This window comes from Microtus oregoni, unplaced genomic scaffold (genome assembly GCF_018167655.1).
Source record: "Microtus oregoni isolate MIOR12 unplaced genomic scaffold, Mior012 000063F_ref0000156, whole genome shotgun sequence".
In the NCBI taxonomy this organism is placed as follows: Eukaryota; Metazoa; Chordata; class Mammalia; order Rodentia; family Cricetidae; genus Microtus; species Microtus oregoni.
In genome coordinates this window covers 7,729,730-7,748,402 of record NW_024543873.1, presented here as the reverse complement: position 1 = coordinate 7,748,402, position 18,673 = coordinate 7,729,730, and the positions used below count along the sequence as shown (strand labels likewise).

General features: G+C 39.4%; 1 pseudogene; it reads left to right on the top strand.

The window, feature by feature from the left end:
* The first annotated feature begins 14,160 nt into the window (after positions 1-14,160).
* Positions 14,161-18,673, top strand: part of LOC121439841 — a 109,717-nt pseudogene continuing 105,204 nt past the window's right edge.

The following is an 18,673-nucleotide window of genomic DNA, read 5'->3' as shown; positions in this document are numbered from 1 at the left end:
CTCCCTCCATCCTTAGACTCTGAGATGCAACTGCACCAGACCTCTGGTTTCCCTCTTATATATTCGCTCTGTCCACTGGGGAGCCTTCAATCTACATAATTCTGAGGCTGACTTATGAACACTTGCCAGCTTTCCAGAGGGTTTTTTTTTTCTGGCTGCAAAACATTAATCTGAAATTCTCGTGTCTCCAATCATAACAGCTCATTCAAATAAATCTCAGACAAAAAAAAAATGAAGTTTCCACAAATGTGCTAGAGAATTTTAAACTCGGGGGCTTACTTTAAGAGAAGAATATAAACTTTAGCAAAATTTTCTTTTTCTGTTTTCTTGATCATGGCATTTTAAAACAAGTTAAGGAATAGGGAGGCTAAAGAGTTTACTCTAGTAGCAATCTTTGTTCACAAACATATTTTAGAGCCTTAAGTACATTTTGAAATTTTTACCCCTGTTTATTAAAGAATGGTAGCAATTTTTACTTGAAGTCTACAACTTTTAAGTTTTCTACCTTGCTTTGAAACACTTTGGTTGTCCTGCTGCTGAAGGTAGAGGATAGAAAGGATAAATTTTCCTGTGACAATAAAAAGGTTTTAACAATTAGTGCCTCTGTTCATGTGACTCGGTCACAACTGTAGCTCGTATAGATAACAACAAGGTAAGAAAATAATTAGCTGTTATTGTAGACTGCTGCTGTTGCTGCTGCTACTGATGATGATGATGATGATATTCTGATTTCTTTCCCTTTTGTGGAAGGATGATCACCTTCACACAATCCAGCAGCAGCAAGAGTGAGAAAATGAATATGGTCCAAAAGAAGGATAATGCCAGTTGACAGTAAATGCTTTCTTTGTGCCTGAAGCTGTGCTGTGTACTTCATGCCCAATCATTCAACAGAGAGGCACCATAGCACACTGTAAGAAATGGCCTCTGAGGTCTATCCACTCAGCTTCATCAGTCAAGTTCTGCAAGATCTTAATTCTATGAAGGCAGTCACATTACTTTCCTTCTTCAAGTATCTTCTGGCTTGTCTGAGAAATGGGGATGATATTAATTATTCATATCACAAAGCTACTAAGATTAAATAAACTAACTTAGAGTACTTAAAATGATGCCCAACACATAGCAGATGCCCTAATAAAGTATTAATATTATTACCTCTTTACAAATCAGGAAACACAGGGTGACAGAGTTTAAATAAATTCTCTGAGGTCCCACAGCTATTATGAGGACATGTGAATTTCGGCAAAAGTAAACTCATGTCAGAGATCATGTTTTTTAATCTCTACACTGCTAGCTGCTCCTTTCATCTCTCCTTTTGCTGAGCAAAAAAGATACATGCAGCATTAGCAGACAATCTCATTGCTGACAGTTAAAAAGTTATTACAAAAGCACAAAAAAGAAGAAATTTTGATGGATTGCTATACAAAGGAAAGTATCCTTCTTCAAAGTATTAGCATAATGGAGACCAGGGAAGAGAAATGTGTGGTTGGGCAATTTTCTATAGTTACTGCAGATAATCAGGTAACCCACAACACTATAAACAGCTGTGTGATTCCAATGATCCTGTGGATCCTATTCTTCAAAGAAGCAGGCAATAGTACGTTGGTAGTACAGTAGTGAGCATTATTGCCTCTCAAGTTACAAGGAAAGGAATATATCATTGTCTTTAAAAGATAGCACAAAGGTATGAAGTTCAGTAGAACAAGAGAAGTGATCATAGGTAAGAGAGGACAAAATTACACATGTCACCAGAAGTAGCAGACAGCTTGTGACCTCTGTTTCTACCTTGATAATAAAGTAAATCCTACAACACATAAGCATATAGAATCAGTAAGGGTTGCTTAGCATAGCCTGAAAAATACAGTAAGCTCTAAAGACTTGAGGGCACCATTGTAGTGTTTCTTTTGATTTAAGGGGTTTGGATATTGGCCAAATGCACACACACACACACACACACACACACACACACACACACACACACCAATTTGTTAAATCTCAAAATATGTCTGTCTTATGATCTGGACAGATTCAGGTAGAAGCTCTGTTCAAATAATGGAAACTTGATGTTTGGGAAACAAAAGACTGGGCACATATGTTTATCAGCAGGAGAGTTGAAAGGAGAATGAGTTTCATTCTTTGTTTAAGCCTGGTTTCTGCCTTCATTTCAAATGTTTGTTTTTGCAACATACAGGGAATTTTCCAGGCCAGAGCCTCTGAGTAGTCACAGTGGGTCAGATTCCCACCCTATTCTAGTTCGAGCCTCACCCCCTTTGTCCCCCCTTGCAAAGAAATGATCAGGCAGTTAGCTATAAACTTTAGAGAGATACAAAAACCTGCAGGCTGGCCTCCAGAAGAACTAACCTTGAACACTCCCTCAAAGCAGGGGACCTTTGTCTAGTGCTTTCATTCTTCCTTATAGTAAGTTCTGTCGTGCAGAACTTTAAAGAGTCATATATATCCCAGAAGATTCAAAACACCTTTACTTTGTTTCTTAATAATTTTAGAGGATAAATTTTTACAAGTCAAAGAAAAAGGTGTAACTGCAAGGAATTAAGAGGGAAAGAATAAAAAAGGAATATCAATAATATTGACACCACTCAAAGCAAAAAGAAAAAAAGTACAGCATATTATAGATTCAGCAATGAACTCCCAGTTAAACCAACAACGTAAATACACTTGAGAGTCCAATAAATGTCGGTCATGGGAAGCAATACAGCATAAGAAAAATACCATCTCCCGGGGACTGGATATTTTTTTTTTTCACTTGAAGATTGAGTTTAAAAGCTTTGGGTCATTTGAATAAATTATGCAGCTCTTCAGAACAGATTTAACAATAGTAAATTACATCAACTTTTTTCTTAGAACCTGTTTGTTCCTGAAAGATTTACTTAACAGTATTTTTTTAAAGGACTTGTGGTTTTTGTCTTAAGATTTTTTACTTTATGTGTACGAGTGTTTTGCCTTCATGTATGAGTGCACCATGTGCCTGCAGTGCCTACAGAGGTCAGAAGAGGGCATCAGATCCCATAGAACGAGAATTACAGATGCCTATGAGTTGCCACGTAATCAAACCTTGATTTTTTGCAGGAGCAACAATTGTTCTTAACTGTTAAGCCATGCCTCTAGCCCCAGGACCAGAATGTGTCTGTGTGTGTGTGTGTGTGTGTGTGTGTGTGTGTGTGTGTGTGTATGTGTCTGTTTGTGTATATTTTTGAGAGTTTTTTTTTCCTCCAATGATGAAGGATACAAAATACACGGGAAAAAATCAGTTTCCCCTTTTTACCCTCCTCCCCACACAGAACATACTTCCAAAGATAAAATGAAAATACAAATGTAAAGTTGCGCTGGCGTAGAGGTGAGCATTAGAGACGCATTGTTTTTCAGAGCTATCTCCCCTATCCCAGACATCTCTGAGTTCCTGTTCAGACCAATAGCCCTCGTACTCCCAAATTTCACATACACTCTCACTCGTACATGGGCACCCAGAAGCACACTTCCCAGCAGTCTTCATTCAACTCATATATCCATAGGCAAGCTCTACTCTAACTGTCCCTTTTCCAGACCTGAGGACCCCTGCAGGCAAGGACTTAACATAGTGCTTATAAGCAGGGTGTCCTTCCTCGCGTATAATCTTTAGGTCTTTATTTGAATTCAAGTACAAAAAGAATAGGGATTTCTTTTTTAGAATGAGGCAGAATACCCTCTATCCAGAACTAGTGGTTAAATTGACCATTTTGATAAAGCAGCCTAAAAATAGGAGTAAACTGACCAACATGAGTTATTATTTGTTCTGAGTTAACTATCTTCCCAGGCCGAACACAAGGGTTGACTGAAGGGCCATTAAAGCACTTAGCAAGGTGGAATACATAGCAAGATGAATGACTGACTGACTGACTTAATGTGTCCCTGAGACCAATCCCTTCCAGCTGAATCTCGTGTCAAAATCAGAAATGAACGCTCTATTTATCTTACCCTAGAAGGCACCTGCAGGCCCAAGCATTAGATTCCAATCAGGGTCTCGCAGAAGGGACCCTACTTCCATCAAATGACATTTCAGGCGCTATATAATTATACTGGGGGCAAAGTAAACTAATTAATTAAAACTATCTATCTTCTTTGCTTACATTAGCTGAGTTGACATTTTCCATAATCCATTTACAAGAGAAGTAAAGTGATTACCTTGACTACAGTACCCAAAATGGCCAATTGATTAGGTTATTCAAGCCAACCCGATGTTTTGACAATATTTAGACAGAACTGTCAAAGTAATGGGGATGGTTAAATTTTTGTCAGATATGATCTCTCAAAGTGTTGTGGATCAACACGTCATTACTCTTAGTTTGGTGCGTGGGACTGAGGCCCAGAAATTAATTTTCTCAGTGTTCTTGTTTCTTGGTTTGTCCAATAGCAATAAAAGTCCCACAAAACCGATGTTTATTTTACAATTCAGATATCCCACTCTCCAGTGATCCTAAGGTCAGCCTGCTAGCCCAGAATAAGTAAATGAATCATGTCTCATTTCCAAACGTGTCTCATTCTTAGAACCAGCATGTGCTTTATTGAATACAGGAGTTTAATAGTTTGCATATTTGACACTGAGACTATGCAATCTGGTCTGACTACCTACAGATAAATGCATTTATTTATTCTGTGATGAATAAAGCCATACTTCAACACACACACACACACACACACACACACACACACCCCTAAATAAAATATTAAAATAGTCAGGCCTGGTAGAATAAGCCTATAATCCAAGTATGCAGGAGGATGAGGCAGGAAGATCTCGAATTCAAAGCCTGTCCGAGCTATGGAGCAGGTCTCTGAAGCTCTCTTTCCATCTCTTTCTTGACATGAAGAAGTGAGAGAAATTTTGTGTCTGGTTTGCTTTCTGTCACTGTGATGAATACCATCACCAAAACCAACTTGTAGATAAAAGGGTTTTATTTCATCTTACACTTTACAGTTCTTTATCAACAGAAATCAAGGCAGGAATCTAGAGAAAAGGACGAAAAGAGGGACCATGGAGGAACACTGCTCACTGCATTGTTTCCTGAAGTTTGTTCAGTTACTTTTCATATACTGCTCGGGCCCAATTGCCTAGAGATGGTATCATTGACACATCAATTAGCGATTGAATGATACCCCACAATTATGGCCACAGATGATCTATCTGATCTGGACAATTCTTCAGTTTGAGGTCCCCTCTTGCACTTAAGTTTACAGCTGAAGCTAACTTGAAAATCTGGTTTGATGACTGTAAACTCATTCCAGTAAATCTGATAACCAGGTGTGTATCTCACATGAGCACTGGGAAATTTCATACCAAACATCATCCAATGAATAAAAATAATGAGCACCCCAAGGCATTTTCTCAACCAGTTTGCCACTTTCAACTCATTATGTTTTACATGGTATTGTTATTTATTGATAAAGTCTATTTACATGACTACGTTCCTGCTCTAAGCTAGCTATAATTCATTCAAGTTCTCCTCTGATGAAATAGACAAACCTGAAGACTTAGAGAAAGAAAAGAGCAATCCCTCACCAAAGAAAGGAAAAGTAACAAGATAACTCTTTCTAAGATAGGCCAGCATGTCACATGAACTATTTACCAAAATACAAAGGGTGGTTCCTGGCTTTTAGGAGTTTATTTGCTCCCACCTTTCCTTAGGCCATCCAAGAGATCACTTTGAACTTGTTTTGTTTAGGGGAATAAACACAATAACTTAATTGGAAAAAGTTTGTAGGTGGGTCCTAAGATTTTTACTTCAAGGAAATGTGAACAAGAGGCTTATCACTGGGAATTATATCTATGTGAGAGAAATATGGATTCAGTAAAATTTGTTAAATCTATAACCAAAAGCATAATTTATATTACAAAGAATATGCAACCTATCCACAGATAAAGTAGTACATATTTGGATATCTGCAAATCCATGGTACTGCTTACAATGATCTTGTTAGGTGTTGCTACATACTAAAAAACCTCCTATATTATATTGATTTTATTGTATACTGTCTATGTAATTTCAATTATTTTCTTCACATTTTATTTTATTTTTTATTTTTTTTTTTTGAAACAGGGCTTTTCTGTGTTCCTTTGGTGCCTGTCCTGGAACTAGCTCTTGTAGACCAGGCTGGCCTCGAGTTCACAGAGATCCGCCTGCCTCTGCCTCCCAAGTGCTGGGATTAGAGGAGTATGACACCACCGCCCAGCTGCATTTTACTTATCTTTTAACTTGAAGATTGACTCACATTTTATAAATTCACCTTTTAAAATGTATAATTCAGAGCAGCTAGCAATCTTGGTCAGTGGATAAAGGCACATGCTTTTAAGATTCATGACCTGAGTTTGATCCTCGGAATCCATGCAGCTGATGTAAGGAACTGACTCAATAATTCTTTACCCTCCCCCCGCCCCGCATGTTCTCTAACATCCACATGTGTGTGTTTCCTTACCAATACACACACAATAAAAATAAATGCAATAAAAATTCAAATTAAAGCATACAATTCAGCATCCCACCTCTGTGTGCTATCTGTATCCTCATACTGCCCACAGAGAACAAAAGAAGTCCTTTGGGTGCAGAGTACAGAAATCAGAAACCCCTACATCTTGTGGTTCAGGGAAGTCTGAGACACCATGAGATGTGGCTTTCTGGACCTAGAGGAACTCATTCAACTTTGCAATAAGCTTCTTCTAGAAAAGCAATTTGCTTATGTTCCTGGAGACTATTTGCAGCGATCATTTTATGAAGGTGGATTGTGAGGTCTATAGGAAGAATGTTATGGCCATCTTGTCATCCGGTGCTAGTGTTCTCTCTTAAAGGTAAAGGGTTACTTTCAAAGTAGCTGATTCCAATGTTGTCTCGCCAATGTGAGTGACTCTGGGCCGAAAAGTCATCAGAGTGAACCTAGACTTTATGACTCTGTCACTGAAAATACAAAATAGACCAGAACATCAAGTCAATGGAAGACTGTAGCAACTGACCCAGTATTCTGCCTCTACAGAAAGTTCAGAAAGCCTCAAGTTAGATGAAGAAGTCAAGATTACTAAAGAACTTCCTAATGAATTAATTGAAGCACAAGGCTAGCTGTGTTTCTGGGAGCTTTGGGATAAAAGAAAAACAAACAAATTGGAATAGGAAAAATGAAACAGAAGGAAATATGCCCAAGGAAAGGCTCAAGAAATAGACACAGATCCAGAGACACTTATTCTCACATTCAGGAATCCCATTAAACACAAAACCAGAAGCCAGAATATATACTCAAAACCTGTGGGGTAAAAGTATAAATATATGTTATATTATATACTTATGTATAATATAAATAAGGCTTGACATGACATTGTGAGACATGGACTCTCTGAAGATGCTATTGAAGCCATTTCTGTTGGCCATCTACTCCTGGGCATATGGCCTGCCCTTAAGAGTAACTCACTTCCCCAGTTCGACTCCCTTGGAGAAAACTAAATTTTCATTTGCAAGTAGTTTTTAATTAGAGATAGCTTCTGGGTTAGAGAGGGAGGCATGTGTCCACTTCTCCTTTAAGTTCTAGGATTCCATCTGGTGCACACCCATGTAGGCCATGTGCTTGCCGGCTCAGTCTCTGTGAGTTCATATGTGATTTACTCAAGTTGATTTAGAGGGCCTTGTTTCCTTGGCGTCCTGCATTCCATCTGACTCTTACTGTTTACCCCTCTTATTGAGCAGGGTTCTCTGAGCAGTGAAGAGGGGGGGATTCGATGGAGACATCTACTTAGGACTGAGTGTTCAAGGTCTCTCTCACTCTCTGCATGTTGTCTGGCTGTGGGTCTCTGTATTTGTTTTCCATGTTCTGCAGAAGAAGTTTTTTTTTTGTTCTTTTTTGAGGGAGAAAGAAACAGACAGAGGGAGATGTAGAAAAGTTGGGAGGATCTAGAAGATGGGAAAGAACTTGATAAAAATTATACATGTTGTGTAAAAAAATACACCACCAGAAACTGAACTACCACCATGGGCAAACAGAGTAGCTAGTGTCAAGTCAGAATCAAACATGACAGGAACTAGAGAAAATTCTACTTCAGAGCGCAGGAGGAACAGCCAGCCTGTCCCTTTGCTCCAGGTTCTTGATAACTTTTCTGCAAGTTGTTCTGAAACCAAGTGGAAGTCACCCATCTTGGGGAAGACAGTTCATCTGAATTAGTGAGGTTCTTGCGAAGGCTAAGATGTTAGTACCAGGAATGGGTGTGTGAGTTAATTGAAAATATGGGAGAGGGAATTGAAATGCACAATTTTGTGAGCTTTAGAATTCAGAGACTTGTACAACTATCATGACAGTATAATCCAGAAGATTTTCATCACTTCTAAAAGAATGTTGATACCCATTCTCAGTTACTCTTACTCCTTCCTCCGTTTGCTCTACTATACTTTTTATTTTAATCTTTAAGTAGTGAGCTATAACCTGTAAATTCCAAGATGCATTCATTACTTAATGGAAAAGGAAACAAATTGATACAAATAAACAATCTTTAGGCACAATGTGGTGTTACTATTTTCAACATGCCTTTATCTGTTTTCAGTGCCATGAGTCTGTGGCCCCACAAATTGCACTAAACTAAGCTATTCATTCACTTAATGTTTACTACTATTACCGTGAATATTATTGCCCCTAATAGTATGTATTTCTGTTATTTAGTAAACTCCCAGTCAGGTTTCTCTGGCATAAATGCAAAAAGTAAATATCAGTAAATTTTATCTAGCGTTGGCTGCATCTGAAGATTCTCCAGAGTTTTCTAAAGAGAGGCCACCTCTCATTTCCATAAACATAACATCCTCAGGGAAATTTTCAGAGTTTCCTAATGCTGAAGAATGGGAATAAAATCTAGAAGAGGATATTAAGCACCAAGTTGAACACTTGAGCAATATCGTAGACACTTTGCAGCTATCCTGAGAGATGTCTGTCATCTCTTTCTTCTGTTGAGAAGAAATGAAGTGATCAAAAAAGAAAAAAGTTTTTTTTTTTTAATTTTTGAGGACTGGAAACATAGCTCAGTGGTTAAGAGCATTGGCTGCTCTCCCAAAAGACCTGGATTCAATTCCCAGCACCCACATGGCAGGTCACAACCATCTGCAACTCCACCCTAGGATGCCATCTTCTGGCCTCTGTTAGTACTGCATGCACATGGTACACAAGACAGTTCAGGCAAACACTCATAGATATGAAACAAAAGTAATAAATATAAATATCAAAAAAAGTTACCCAAGGGTGCTTAGCACAGACACCTGTAACTGATCAAAAATGCCAAGAATATGTGATGGTAGAGTGCTCATCCCCAGAAGGGACAGCTATATCACACCTCCCATAGTGAACATTGTAGAAGAAAAAACAAAAAGAACATAAGATCTAGAGGATGGGAATATGGTCAGCCAAAAAAGATCTTCTAGACATAACATAATTGTTAAACTTATGAACTCACTGAAGCTGTGGTTATGTGCATACCACACACAAGATTGGGCCTGTTAACATTTCATCACAGATGGTGGAGGGATTATTGGTAGTTAGCAAGTGATAGGAAATATGGGTGCCCTTTTCATAAGTTGCTCTTGCTCCAATACATAACTTCTAACCATATTAGGAGAAGAAACTCTAAACTCAGTACGTGACACACAAAAAGTGTGCATGGATGAAGGGGTGGACTAATTGGCAAGAAGGGTTCCAGCAGGAGGAAAGGGGATAAGAGAGGAAAGATGATGATGTGAATGTGGCTAAAATTTATTATGTGTGTGTGTGTGTGTGTGTGTGTGTGTGTGTGTGAAACTGTCAAGCAGCCAGTAAATTATAGGATGAAGGCTCAAACCCTCTTGTAAATTACAAGGCATTGAGAAGAATAGATTACCCTGATTGATGCAAGAGGTCTTTATATGCACTCTGGGACTCTCAGGATAAATAAAAATCAAACAAAAGAATATTGTAAAGTATGATCAGATTGTGTCAACAAAAAAGAGTAATTTGCAAATTCAGTGTATTGAAAGCAAATGTAAGCTGGGCATGGTGGCACAAGTCTTTGGTCCCAGCACTTGGGAGGCAGAGACAAGTGAACCTCTGTGAGTTGATATAAATACTACATGCATACATGCTTAAGATGTATTCCAAATCTTTCTTTAAAAATTATGGGGCTAAAGATATGGTTCAGCAGCTAAGAATACTTGCAGCTACTACAGTGGACCTCGGTTGAGTTCCCAGAACCTATATGGTAGACGAAGATCATCTATAATTTCAGTTTCAGGGACTCTGATGCCCTCTTTTGGCCTCTGCCAGCACCAAGCACATATGTGTTTTACCAACATCCATGCAAGAAAAACACTCCTGTAACAATAAAAATAAAAACCCAGAGACAGATAATGGGGTTCAAGCTAAAGATCAAAAAAGCCAAGCAGTCAAGTCACTAAAGAGTCTCTCTCTCTCTCTCTCTCTCTCTCTCTCTCTCTCTCTCTCTCTCTCTCTGCAAACCATCCTATATTAAGAGAAGCATTCCACTGCATGATAGAAAAGCATGGAAACCAAAACATTGAAGGAATTACCCACTTTGCCAGCCATCTGAGCCAAATATGGTTATGACTGGAAAAGCCTTCGTCGAGCCCATTTGGGATGCTGTTGACATTATCCACATCTTTGAAGCCTGAGGTTTATTCAAGCATGTGTTCTTTCAACAATCGTACTCTCAAGGCCTACCACGTACTAGGTCTTGAATCAAATGCTGACAAAGTAGAGATAAAAATTTTTCCTTTAATATCCATGAGCTTAGAGGGTAGATTTATTTCAAAGGACAAAATTTTCATAACAATTTCCTTCTCGCTTTGGCATTGTAAACATGAGAACGTCTTAGGAGTGTTATTAGGACAGCAAAGTTAATGGAGCAGAAACAATACAAGGTTCACCCCTCCTCTGGAGAGCTTTCTACAACTAAAGGAGAATAAAAGAAGAGTCCTGAATTGACGGTGAACTGCATGCTATTGAGAGGCCTGTGCGCGAAAAATGTACTTTATCACTATAGAGATTTTCTCTCTCTCCTTCCCTCCCTTTTTCCCACTTGCCTATTGTTGTCTGTCCTTCATCTCCCTCTCTCTATTTTATCTTTTAACAAGCCATTTTTATATTTGTCTTTGTTACTGTTTTTGTAGATTATACAAGACTGATTGAACTAACAAATGCATTTTCTACATATGACAGATTCAAAGTGCTGGTATACCATGGCCATCATTGGTCTCAAGGACCAAGGACCAGACAATTCAAATGATTAGATAAACAGCACATGGATCATGCAGATAGATCAAAGTAATAATCTGACCAGTTGTCACAAGGATAGCCTAGAAAGAAGAATGAAAAATACAAGAATATTAAGACTTGGAGAAACTTAGAATCTATTGCTATTACAAATGGAGACAACTGCTTATGTGTTTGCAAGTCAAAGATAAATAGTGTTTTGAAATATACCAAAGTCATCTTAAAAGATCTTGAAATCATCTACTTTCACCGGCATTATATAGTCACACACCATAGTGATTTAAAACATAAATCCTTGACTAACCTATAGTTAATACTGATGTGATGAAACATCATGATCAAAATCAATTTGGGAAAGGGAGGTTTATTTGGCTCACATATCCAGAATCAAAGTCCACTCAGGGAAGTCAAGGCAAAAACTAAAACTGGACAGTAACCTGGGGACAGGAACAAAAGCAGAGGACACAGAGAAACACTGGTTACTGGCTTATTCATCATGGTTTGCTCAGTCTGCTTTCTTATAAAAGCCAGGACTGCCAGCACAGAGATGGCATCACCCATAAATCACTATTTAATAACATACCCTACAGGCTTGCCAATGGAACACAGTACAAAGGTTAGCAAAAAAAATCAAGCATCAACAGCCAACTGACTTGTCAACAAAGGTGTTAAGAGCACACACACTTTGGAGAAAGAATAGTCTTTTCAAAAAATGACATCTGGAAAATGGTATATCCACACTCTAAAGAATAAAGTTATGGGGCTGGAGAAACATCTCAGTGGTCAAGAGACCTGCCTGTTCCTCCAGAGGACCCAGGTTCAATTCCCAAACCTGCATGGCAGCTCACACCTGTCTATAACTTACCATGGACTTGCATAAATTGTTAACAGACATATGAAAAATACTCACTGTTGTAGAAAGAGCAAGTTGTGTCACACTGCCCAGCTAGCTTAACCCACGAAAAAATGACACAGAAATTGTATTAATTAAAACATTGTCTGGCCTATTAGCCCTAGCCTCTTATTGGCTAACTCTTACATCTTGATCTAACCCATTTCTAATAATATGTGTAGCACCATGAGGTCGTGGTTTACCGGGAAAGATTCTAACCTACCTCTGTCTTGGGTTGGAGCTTTATGGCGTCTGCCTGACTCTGCTCTTCTTTTCAGCATCCAGTTTTGACTTTTACACCTACCTAAGTTTCTACCCTATCAAAAGGCTAAGGCAGTTTCTTTCTTTAACCAATGAAAGAAACACATACTACACCAACTCACCACCACCATTCATCAGGAAAAGAGAAAGCAAAAACAAGATGAGAGAGAACTTCATCACCTCGGTAAGAATGGTCATTAGAAAACAGGGGGGAGGTGTTAACATGGATATGGAAAATTGGAAACACTCACACAATGTTGGTAGGAACATAATTTTGTACAAGCTCTTATAGAAAATTCTAGATGGTCCTTCTGAAAGATAATAAATAAAACTACCACATCTAGTAATTTTACTACTGAGCATAAATGCAAAGGAAGTAAATTCATAATGTCAAAGGGTCTTCTGCACTGGAGTATTAATTCAGCGCTATTCACAATAGTAAAAAAATGGAAACCAAGTAAGTACCCCTCAACTGATAAATGGATAAACAAAATGTGCTACATATATACCATGAAATACTTTTTCAGCTAGAAAAGGGATTAAATGTCTCATTTGCAAATACATGGGTGAACTGAAGATAATTATAATAATGAAATAAACCAGATGCAGAAAGACATGGATCACATGGCCTCATTAATGTGAAAATTTAAAAAGGTTGATCTCACAGATGTTCAGAGTAGAATGGTAGATGCCAGAGTCCCGGGAGAGTGAGAACGTGGAAAAAGACTGATAAGTGGATACTAAGCTTCAAATAGATTGTGTAATCAGTTCTACTGGGCTATTACACTGTGGGGTAAACACAGATAACAATAATTACAGTGCATTTTTTTTAAAATGCAAAACAAAAACTTTGAACATTTTCATCATAAAGAAATAATAAAACTTTGAGGTGATGGCTACGTGTTCCACTTGATTTAAACAACACAATGTAAATATGTCATCCTGCTGATACAGACAAACAGATGCATGCGTGCTCACACACACACACACACACACACACACAATAGTTTCATGCATCACTTAAGATAAAAAAATTAAAGTCCTTGGAGATTCTTCTGTGCCCTCTAGCCATTCCCTGCAAGCTATGGATAACTATACCATGTGTTTTGACATGTTGCCAATATGGGACTTTAGATTGCATCTTCTTCAAACTATACAGGCAAAGTTCCAAAGACAGCAAGTATAAATCACTAAGCCATCTCTCTAACCCAAGATAGTGTATAGTTTTTCACAATATATTGGAACCATAAATAAAATATTTTCTGGGGCTCAAGGGATCTATATTCTAAGTTCAACAAATTTAAATTACTAAGATAGTAGTGTGCCCTCACAGACAATTATGAGTGTCTTGGGAAAAATACATGCTTTAACGTGCTAAGAGCTGGTACTAAGTAAATGGGTGCAATGATGTACATTGTTTTTATTATAGATACTGTTATAGTCCTTAACCTGGTATGGTTTCTTTTTTTTAGGGGTCTAGCTTTCTTTAGTTATCACACTGAGGTGCTGTCAGAGAGAAGGCACTTAACTGGGAAGGTCATCCGATTCAGGCCAACCATACCCTCTCTCCCTTCACCAACTCCCTTGGCACTTGTTTGTGGGTCCACTTAACCCTCATATTCTGGGGAGAGAGAGCCCAAGGACTTGAACTCTAGACTCAGTAGGGGTGAGGAGGGGCTTTAGAAATGGAAGTCAGTTGGCAGAGTGACCTGGGAGCTGCCCCCAGTCAGTAGGGGACCATGGAGGAGACTGCGGGGAGTGAGGTGGGGGATGAGTTGGCACTGGAGAGGGGGCAGCTTAGTAAGTTTTCTTGGAGACTTCCGGAAGCCCACAAGAAGGTTCCACTTCCCGCAGATACTCTGAAGACACCGGTGAAGTCTGGGGCTTTGGGGTGAGACACGGATGAGGCGGACCCCCTCCCACTCAGCTGGCCGGACTAGCTCACTGCTGGGCACAGGAGGGGCTCAATAAATGTTTTTTGGATGAACAGAGTAAAAAGGCTGTGACAGCGGGAAGACCAGGCCTGTGACCCCTCACAGCCCAGCTTGCTCCATTTAGAAAACAGTTGTTTTAAAACTGTACAAATCCTTGCCCTCCCTCCCCCAATTTCTGGGCCCAGGGAAGGGGTGAGGGAGGAGTGTCTATCCCCACCCCTTCCTCGCTCCTTCCTTTAAGAATCTATATACACATATACATATTTATATGGCACCACGGGGAGTCCTGCCAAGCCCCAGGCTTTGGGGAGAGTGGGAGCTGAAATGATACAGGGTACAGCCATCAGCCTTGGACGAGCTGAACTGGGAGTGTTCCCTAAGGAGGGTCCCCTCTTTTACAAGTGATAATAGACTTTCTCCCTCTCTTCCCTGGCAGAAACTGCTGGGCACCATCATCCCAGGGAGGAGGAGGGAAGGGGAGAGGCTGGTTCCTCCAAGGTCAGCCTAGGTCTGAGAAAAGCTGACCAGCAAAGAGGGTTCTATGCAAGGCACTTGGTGTCCACTGTTCCCAGACTGGGGGTGGGGGCAATCCAAGGCATGGGGCCGCAAAAACCTTGCCCCTACCCCCAAAGCAGAGCTAGGGTATGACACCCAATTTGGCAGCAGAGAAACATGGCAGCATGGAGAAGACAGAGGGGCGGCAACAGGCAGGGCCCCCCAGGTCCCCTGAGAAGAGGGGAAAAGTTTGAAGGCACTGATACAGGGGCCAGGGGCTCTCTGTCCTCCATGCTGCCTGGCAGGGGAGACACCCTCTTTCCCAGGGCCATGGATATTGCATAGCCCATGAGGTTTTGTTAACAGCACAGGCAGGCTCCCACAGTCTGATGGGAAGAGGCTTGGGCCTCAGTGAGGGGCAGATCCTGGCCCCAAGACACCTCACTAGCTCCCGGGCCTAGGCTGCCTGAGCACTGAGTAGACGTTGTCCACACGGCTGAGTTGCTCGAAGAAGGGTAAGAGATCGTGTAGCTCAGTGTCACTCATGTTGTCAAACCAGGAGGCTACTGGGACAGCATTGTCTGGATGGAAGACATAGGAGGCGGGGGAGTTGTCTAAGATGAGCACCCGCTGCAGGTCTCGGCCCAGCCTGTTCAGGTCCTTTACATAGTTCCCCCGATGGAAGACAACTTTTAAGTTGAAATGAAAGACACAGACCACACATATATGTGATATACACATAATAGGCAGCATAAATAAATACATAATGTGAGATCTTGACATCTCATGTCTATAAGCTCCTGGTGAGTGTGCCTTTCTTAGCACAGCTTATAGAATCCTACATTATATCAGTAATCTAAGAACCACTTTCTCTGCTGGCCAATCCCCATACCATTACAACCACCTCTTTCTTACATATTTAGTAATGCTTTGGTATGCATCCAATATGCCCAGCTCCTTCTGCCCTCAAGACTTTTATAAATGCTATGCCCACCACATGGAAAACTCTTTATTCAAATAAGTATGACTTAAAACCTCATTTCTTTTAGATATCTACTCAAGTTTCATCCTTTAGAGAGCATTTTCATGCATCTCTAGCTAAAATATCACTAATATTCTACTTTTTCTTTCTCTACAGCTGAATGGCTATACACACACACGCACGCACACACACACACACACACACAGGTATATAATCATGTTTTAGCTACTGACTTTCTTTCATAAAATAGAGTAAACTCTATTAATGTAAAGTTTTTATTATTTAATATGTGAATGCATCATAGGTGGTCTAGAGTTAAATCTAATACAAAAGAGAAGGGAAAAGTTCTATGGGATCCCCATGAGAGGCCTTATGCTTACTGAGGATGGTGGGGGTGTGTTGAGGAGAGGTTGGGAGAGGGGAAACCGTGGTTGGTCTGTAAAATGAATAAAAGTTTTAAATAAAAAAAAACAGGAAAAATAAGAGTAATAGATATCTGCTAAATGAGCAACATTCTAAAAATTGGTTCATGTATATATAAGTAAAGCTAAATGGATTCAGAGGATTATATATGTCTGTATACATATGTAATATGCATGTATGTGTATTTTGTAATAAAAATAAAGAAGAGATTATGAATTTGAGGGTGTCTTAGTTAAGATTTTGTTTGTGAAGAGTCACAATGTCCATGACAACTCTTATAAAGGAAAAAAATGATTTGGGGGTGGCTTACAGTTCAGAGAATTAGTCCATTATCAGCATAGTGGTGTGCAGGCAGACATGGTGCTGAAGAGTTAGCTAAGAGCCCTACATCTTGACTCACAGGCAGCAGGAAGAGAGAGCCACTGAGCCTGGCTTGAAGATTTGAGACTCTAAAGTCCACCCCCAAGGGGCAGACTTCCTCCAGCAAAGCCACTCCTACTACACCAGAGACACACCTCATAACAGTGTCACCTTTTGAGCCTAGGGCTGGGGGGGGGCATTTTCATTCAAAATAACCACAAAGGTGATAGTATCAAAGAGTTGGAGTGGGAGTGAAGGACAGGAGCAATGTAGATACAATGTTCATGTGAAGTTCTCAAGAAAATAAAAATTATTAAACACAAAAGTTGGTCTTTTATATTAGGAGTGTTTTTTATTCCATTGAAACAAAGAACAAAATGGAAGATACTCATTCCAACTTATACTTCAGTGTTTGACAACCCTCCATTCAAAATTACACCAAATATGGACATTCTGAAACTAATGTAGAATTCATGTTTTCTGACTTTGTTTCACTGTTATTGCCATGCCTTGGTACAAAATAATGACACCTATTACAGAAAACATGTCATCACAGAGTTCTCAAATACTAATGTTTCGAACTCATGTAATGGAATGTAATCTGAAGCTGTCATCGACTAAATAAACCTGGCACCTGTGTAGCACACAGCTTTACTAGAACTACTCAATTTTTAGAGTACTATACCCCAAGTACAATAGTAAAATGAGATTGTAATTATTGAACTGCCAACAAAAGAGATAAGATGGTATATTATAAACTACTTGCCACAATTCTTAACTATTCATGCTGAAAATCTATTCAATGTTCTGCAAAACACAATCTATGCAAATAATCTTTTGAAACAGGATCTCTTGTATTCCAAGCTGACTTTTAACTCACTATACAGTTAAGAATGACATTGAACTTTAGAGTAGTGTGTATTAATTATGAAAAGAAGAATTAGTATAATAAGGTAGAAAGTTCAGGTATAATATAGATGACAAATGAAGAGATATAAGTTAAAGGTGTGAGTGGAGATATCAGTAATAGATTATTAATAGAAATGTGGAAGAGAAGATTTTTAGAAAAGTGAGAAAGTCACAAAAGGCTATTCTGGTGAGGTAAAGTTTAAAATTTAATAGTTTAATAATAAATGTACAAACTACAAGTTGCGATCTTTTAAAAATAACAGAAAGAGAAACTTAAAAGAACCTTTGGATAAAGAACAAACACAAAGACACAACATTAAATGAAGTTGAACCAAGACATACAAGCAAAGACAATAACCTGTTTCTGTATTCCATGTTTGTCTTTAAGTGGTTAAGGGATCTCATAAAGATTCCAGGAGCTGCATCTAAGTCAGGTTCAGTCACAGAGAGTGTTTCCTACTCATTTTCCTGTGAGGTGGTTGAGTTTAACTTAGGCTTGGTGAAAGAAGGGTGAGGAGTGGGCCTACATTCCCAGGTGCTTATCTCACAGAAAGAAAGACCAGGGGGTAAAGCTTCCCACAAAGAACTCATGAGGTGAGGGGAAGGGCTGGAGCTTCTCATATGTTGATCTCACTAGACGGCATGCTAGAGTTCAGTTTTTTAATAATTTAATCTTTTCTCACATATTACATCCCAACCACAGTTTCTCCTTCCTCCTCTACTCCCAGGATCTCTGCCACCTTATCTCTTTCCACAGATCCATTCCTCCTTCATTTCCATCCAGAAAGTAGCAGGCCCACCAGGGATATCAGTGGAACACTGGATAACAAGTTACAGAAAAATTAAGCACAAACCCTCATATCATGACTGGACAAAGCAATCCAGTAGGAGGAAAACAGTAACCCAAGAACAGGCAAAAGAGTCATAGATAGCCCTCACTCATACTGTTGAGAGTCCCACAAGACCAAGCTGCACAACCATAACATATATTCAAAGGAGTTAGCTCAGATCCATACAAGTTCCCTGATTGTTGCTTCAGTCTCTGTGAACCCCTATGAGCCCTGCTTAGTTGATTCTGCAGGTTGTGTTGCTGACTGCTCTGGTTGTTAAAATTGCTCCTCCACCTCTGAAGGAGGGGACCCCCAAACT